The sequence below is a fragment of the Prunus avium genome, chromosome 7 (assembly GCF_965620075.1).
Source record: "Prunus avium chromosome 7, drPruAviu1.hap1.1, whole genome shotgun sequence".
Taxonomy (NCBI): Eukaryota; Viridiplantae; Streptophyta; class Magnoliopsida; order Rosales; family Rosaceae; genus Prunus; species Prunus avium.
The window spans coordinates 5,153,419-5,159,721 of NC_142290.1; the positions used below are offsets into that span (position 1 = coordinate 5,153,419).

At 37.1% G+C, this 6,303-nt stretch overlaps 1 pseudogene; it reads left to right on the plus strand.

Annotated features, from left to right (window-relative positions):
- Positions 1 to 804: 804 nt before the first annotated feature.
- On the plus strand, positions 805 to 2,060 carry LOC110769407 (uncharacterized; annotated as a pseudogene).
- Positions 2,061 to 6,303: the final 4,243 nt, after the last annotated feature.

Consider the following 6,303-nt stretch of genomic DNA (forward strand, 5'->3'; position numbering starts at 1 on the left):
AATAAGGGAACGAGAGCAATTTTAAGACAATTAGAGAAAACAAAAGGAAGAAGCTAAAGAACTGCTTTGAATTATACTTGCTTAATTCATTCAACTACAATGGTTTATATACAAGCATAAATGCCTAGAATAGAAAGCTAAAAATATAAAATGAATTTAAACCACAAATGTTAAGTGGTTTAAATTCCGTAGGTAATTCAAACCATTAATTCTTAAATGGTTGAGAACCATTTCTTCTTAAACCATTCGAGTCTAATGGTTGATAAGTTATTCAATTGAATTTAATTTAAATGATATTTATTGTTTAATTATCTTGAAAGATCCACCTGGATCACCAATTTTGCAGGTGGTTCTTATAAAACCAAGACTCTTGAAGAAACGTATGAACTCTTTGAAGAGATAGCAATGGAGACCTAATACATCGATACAAGAGGTAAATGTGTTGTTAGTGGTTCTAATAATGCTTCTAGTGTGCAGATTTCAAAACTAGAACAAAAACTAGATGCCCTTCTTGCATTGAACTCTAGAAACCCTCCGAAGGAAGTTTGTAGCATCTGTGAAACTCATGATCATGCTACCATGGCTTATCCACTTGGGGTTGCATATCTAGAATTTGTGCAAGAGCAAGCTAAGTTGGTAAATTCCTATAACCGAGGTCTAAGAAATGATGCATACTCTCAAAGTTATAATCCAAGTTGGAGGAATCATCCAAACTTTTCATGGAGGAATACCCAGAATCAAGCCAATCCCCCTTCATTCCAAGGGCCACAACAATCATCATCATTGGAGGATATAGTGAAGCAAATGACAATCAACCAATCCAATTTTCAACAAACTACACAAGCTGCCGTCTCCATATTGGAAGTCTAATTAGGCCAAATAGCTGCTGAAATATATCTTGAAGAGAGTCTAGGAAATGGCCAAGCTAAACCGTGATCAATCCAAAGAACCACGAAGTCAAGGCTATTCACATGCTTAAATCAGGTAAGATTGTTGATAACAAATTTGGTTCTAATCTTTCAAATGATGTCGTGGTTGTAGAAGATGAAGATGAAGAGGGGGAGATCACAACTATAGAAGGACAACAACCCAAAACGTCCTAATATGCTCCTAAGGCCAAATCAGATTCTCAGGAACCCAATCCATTCCAATTGCATAAAAGGGATCACAAATTCATGCCACCACTTTTTTAAGAAGATAGATACGTGCCACCTGCTCCATATGTTCCACCAATTCCATTTCTAGGGCATCTTAAGAGAGTAAAGCAAGATAAGGATTTTAAAGAAATTTATGATATTTTGAGTAAAGTCAATATCAATTTGCATTTTCTTGATATTATTGAACAAATTCCTGCATATGGAAAGTTCATCAAGAACTTGAAAACTCACAAGCTCATTTTTGCTCCAAATGAAGAAGTAAAGCTTAACAAGAACGTAAGTGTTGTTTTGCAAAGCAAGCTTCCACCAAAACAAGAAGATCTTGGTAGTTTTAACATTCCCATTAACATTGAAGACAAGAAGGTTGGAAGAGCCATGTTGGACTTGGGAGCAAGCATCAATGTAATGCCATATTCAGTTTATCAAGAGCTTGGCTTGGGAGGGATGAAGAAAACTTCAATTCGTCTTAAACTAGCTGATCATTCTATCAAATATCCAAAAGGTATTGTAGAAGATAATTTAGTTCAAGTTAATACACTTATTCTCCCTGCTGATTTTGTAGTGATGGACATGGAGGACAACCCAAGTAGAGATCGTGTTGAACCCATTCTCTTAGGACGACCATTTATGGCCACTACAAACACAATTATCAATGTGAAAGATGGCACCCTCTCCATGACTGTGTTGGGTGAAACTGCTGAATTTAAAGTGTTTGATCTACCATCTCAAACTTCTATCTCTCTTGATACTTGTTTTTCAATTGATGTTGTGAATGATGAAGTTTCTTCCAAGATGTTGCAGAAACAGTCCAATGATGCCATAAAAGTTGTCATTTCACAAGAAGAGGAAGATCATGTTGAACTAGAGTTTCAAGAAGTGGTGGCGGCCCTAGAAGTGTTCTAGCCATGCCCACCATCTTTTGGGCTATCACTTGAGCCTCTTGGACTATTCTCTACGAAATTGGAACCATCCATTGTCACCCCAATGTTCAATGTTGCACTCCCTACACAAACAAAGAAAAAGGAAAAAAAAAAACAAAGGAAGCGAAGGAAAAGGGGAAGAAGTTGGGTGAAATATCTTGCTATGCATAAGTGTATTGATCCAAAACTAACCAATTCATCATAAGTGGCATAATGTCTTGCCAAGACATTAACTAAGGCGCTTCTTGGGAGGCAACCCGTGTGTTCAAGAAGAAGGTGCTTAGTAGCGGTTGACCTAATTGCATCAAGAGGGAGTTTTTCTAAACCTTTTCTTAGCTTTTCCCTTTATCATTTACATGTTCTCAATCATCTTTACTATACTTTAACATTGAGGACAATGTTCAATTCATGTCTGGGGGGAAGGTTTTCAAATTTTGTTCTTTTGTCACTATTTTTTTTTTTACAATGTCATACAATCAATGCTATGGAGCTGCCATTGAGGTTTTCATATCAGAATTTTTGCACTTCAAAAAGCTTTTGCTCTTAGAATTTTGGTGGCTAAAGTACCATGCTCAAATTCTTGAAGGAGAATAGTGGAGACTACCTTAGTGAGCTATATCGAGCCTATTTGCTTTCTTGAGAGGGTCTAAAGTGTTTCTATTTCTCATCCCTACTTATTTTCTTCAATTCATTCTAAATGCTCTCATTGTCCATTTTTATTGAATACTAAGGATGATTCTCTTTTGCAGATATCATGTGCCTGCTCTCACTCATGAATGAACTCATTAAAGTGATGCTAGGCTATGTGTGCATAACCATTCTATGTGCTTTCTTTTCACCCTACCCATATGTGTGTTCCATCAGCCTTTTTGTAGCCAAACACTTTAAGCCATTTTCTTCTATCACCCTCATAATTTCCCCTACCTTTGTATCTCAATCTGAGATATTTAACCTATTGTAGCTATACCCTATAGCTTAGAAATATACCAAGGTGTGCCAAGATAAAGTTTAAAGCAAGGAAGTTGCTGCCATGTACCTAAATGAAAATTGGTGTGAATCTGTGCAATGAAGTTAAAGAAGATGCTGCTCAAATCAGCAAATAAGAAATATTAAAGAGAATGTGTTTTGATCTGGTGTGAAAAATAGGGTCTATGCTAGGTGATACCATGAAGTTTGCAGTCCTGCCATTCAAAATCAATGATACCTTGGAGATCAATGAAGAAACCTTGGTATGTTCTTAAGTTTTACTTGTTCTTCCTTCCCATTCTTCCATTTCCCCTAACCTTAGCCTTTTATAACAACCTTGTGAAAGACCTAGCTGATCTTTGAGGATGTATTCATGGCTGCTGGTATGTATGTGTGTATCTCTATTCTTAGTATTTGATTCCTTTCATGAGATCTAACCAAAACTTGTGCTTCTATTTCATACACTCACTTATACTTGCTTGAGAGAGTAAAACCTTAGGTTCTGAGTGATTGAGTGCTATCTGCAAGAATTAGAGTTGAAGCATGTTCTTTCTTCAAGGTTTCAGTGTGCTTGCTTTGAAGCCATGTGCCTTTGAGCTATAGCTTCCACTTTACACACTAATTGATCACCTATCTTGACAACTCTATTGTCTTGGAGGTATGACTAAAGTTTTCTTTCATATTCATTAGTTGATTTCAAAGCATTTTCTAACCACTTTGTTTTATAGAGTCGGTAAAGCATTTGTGGGTATCGTATCAGTTAAACCCTCAGGAGATGCAACTCCTCCTACAAGGGATGCCTAGAGGTTTAAAGGCTTGTTGCATATGCTCAATGCAATCGAGTTACCTGCGGAAGTGGTCTAGTTAACTTCTTGTTTAATTTTTGTCATTCTTTTGTTTTGTTTTGCTCGAGGACTAGCAAAATCTAGGTCTGGGGGTATTTGATCGGTTCATAATTGTATATCATTTTGTACCCTTATAGCTTATGATTTCGTTATGTTTTTTAATTAAACTTATGCTTTTAATCTCTTTTGTGTTTATCATTCAGTTCATTAAGCTTTAGGTAGCAATGGTGGCTTTGGACAAGAAAAGGTGCAAAATGGTGCAAAAACGTGCAAACTGAGTTAGCAATTCATTTCAGCCTTAACTTCTTCCTCTGACCTTGGATTGGCCCAAATGACATGTGGTTGGAAATATGACATTCTGAACTTCAAGATGGACGACTCAAAGTCATCAATTGCTTAAGGGAAGCCCAATTCATGAGCCCATGAAGTTGCTAGTCATGCTGACCTAAGGATGAGCTTATTGTAGCTTGGTCATGATGAGCTATGTATGAGCTATGGTTTCTGGTGGGATTTGTTGGTGAAGTGCAATAGCCAAATCAATTCAGAATTCTATTGCATTGGTGTGTAAGGTGAGGTTGGTGAAGTGAGTGTTGTTCATGAAGGCATAAATCAATTCAAAATTCTCCTTTCATTCTCTCTATAAATACCACTTCCATTCCACATCCTGGGATTCACACTCCCACAACATCCATCTTTCACTTCATCCTCCACACTCCCACAACCCCAAACACTCTAGCAATTAACCCAAAGCTCTAAATAGCCACAAATCACCAAAACAATTCCAGCAAGCCTTCCTTCCATTTCCCTACAAATTTCCTCTTTCTTAGCCATCACCACTCACTTAAACTCATCCAAAATCACCTGCATATCCTTCATACATCCTTCTAGACGTGGGGAAGCTCTTGGAGAAGCATTAGACGTGGAAAGCTCTTAGAGAAGCATTGGACAACACAAGAACTTCAGAAAAGGGTTTTTCTACTCTTATTGCATTCATTGTGTTTTCTCATTTTTGTTTAAGTTTCTTTCCCATTATGAGTAGCTAAATCCATAACTAGGGGATGTAACCTAACATGAATATTTTGGGTTTATAAATTTCAAGTTTCAAGTTTAATTCATGATTCATGTTCTTATTCATTATGCCTACCTACCTATATGCTAATCGAAATGCCTAGCTACCATTCAGATTTGTGTATCTTGGTTGGAATTAAGGGTAGACATCGTATGCTTTATTTCTAATTGAACTATGAATAAGAAGAGTATGTATGGACATTCGACAACAGGGATTAGATACATGCTTGGTTGTTTAAAACATTCTTCTATGCTTAATAGATTTCTAATGCTTAATTTAGGTTCGACAACAAGGATCTAATTAGGGAATTAGGAATACAAGGTTAGGACCAGACACCATGGCTTAATCGTACTTTAGCTAGAATCAATCTTTGAATATGAATTTGACTTGTCACTTGAATCCTTATAACCTAGAATTGAATTGTTATGGTGAATCGAATGCCCTACTCTCCAAATCTGTTTTTCAACCTTCAAAACCACCCTTTGTTGCATTTGCTTACTTTGCTTTTGTTTACAATTTCATTTTGCTTCATTTGTTTTGACCACAATCACAATCACTCTCACTTTAAATTATGTTTTAGACTTCACTTCCTACTTTCTTGAATTTGGTAATCTAAGTACATAACTAAGTTTAACTTCTCAGTCCTCGTGAGTACGACCTTGATCTTGTCCTGCTGTACTACTAATTGGCCCGTACAATTGCGAGTTAACATAACATAACAACTATCTAGAATCCAACAGTCAAAAAAAATGGAATGAATAGAGGGATTGTTATACAGACCTGATGCATTTGCATATGCATCGATATTACCCTTAGGCAAGTGGGCTATATTGGCCATGATAGTGGTCAACTAATTATATTGCTCGGTGGAGAGTCCTAGATTAATAGTTTGAAAAGAATGGCTGTCAGAGGTGTTGATAGACCCATGGGAAGACAAAATAGGAGTGGAGCCATGAGGATTATAGCCATTGGTAGACTAGGAACTAGCGGCATTTTTTGTTGCATGGACGGCATGGAAAGCATGGTGGGGGGCTGGTCCATGTGTTGTCCTTATCTATGACTATTGCCTTGGTTTGGCTGGCGAGCTTTGGACTTGAAATTTGGGTCATGGCGTGGGTGCACAGGTGGGTACCCATGGAGTTTAGGACATGTCTCAATTTTATGCGTGTCCTTCTTGCAATATCTAAAAAATAATCCCTCACTGTTGGAATTAGAGGAAGAATGAGAAATGAGTTACTGGAAAATTTGTTGTTGGAATTCTTGAAATTTCGGACAGCCGCTGCTATTGAAAAAATTTTGACAATTGAATTGTTTCCAATTTCTCGTTGTTTCTCCTCTTGAGTGAC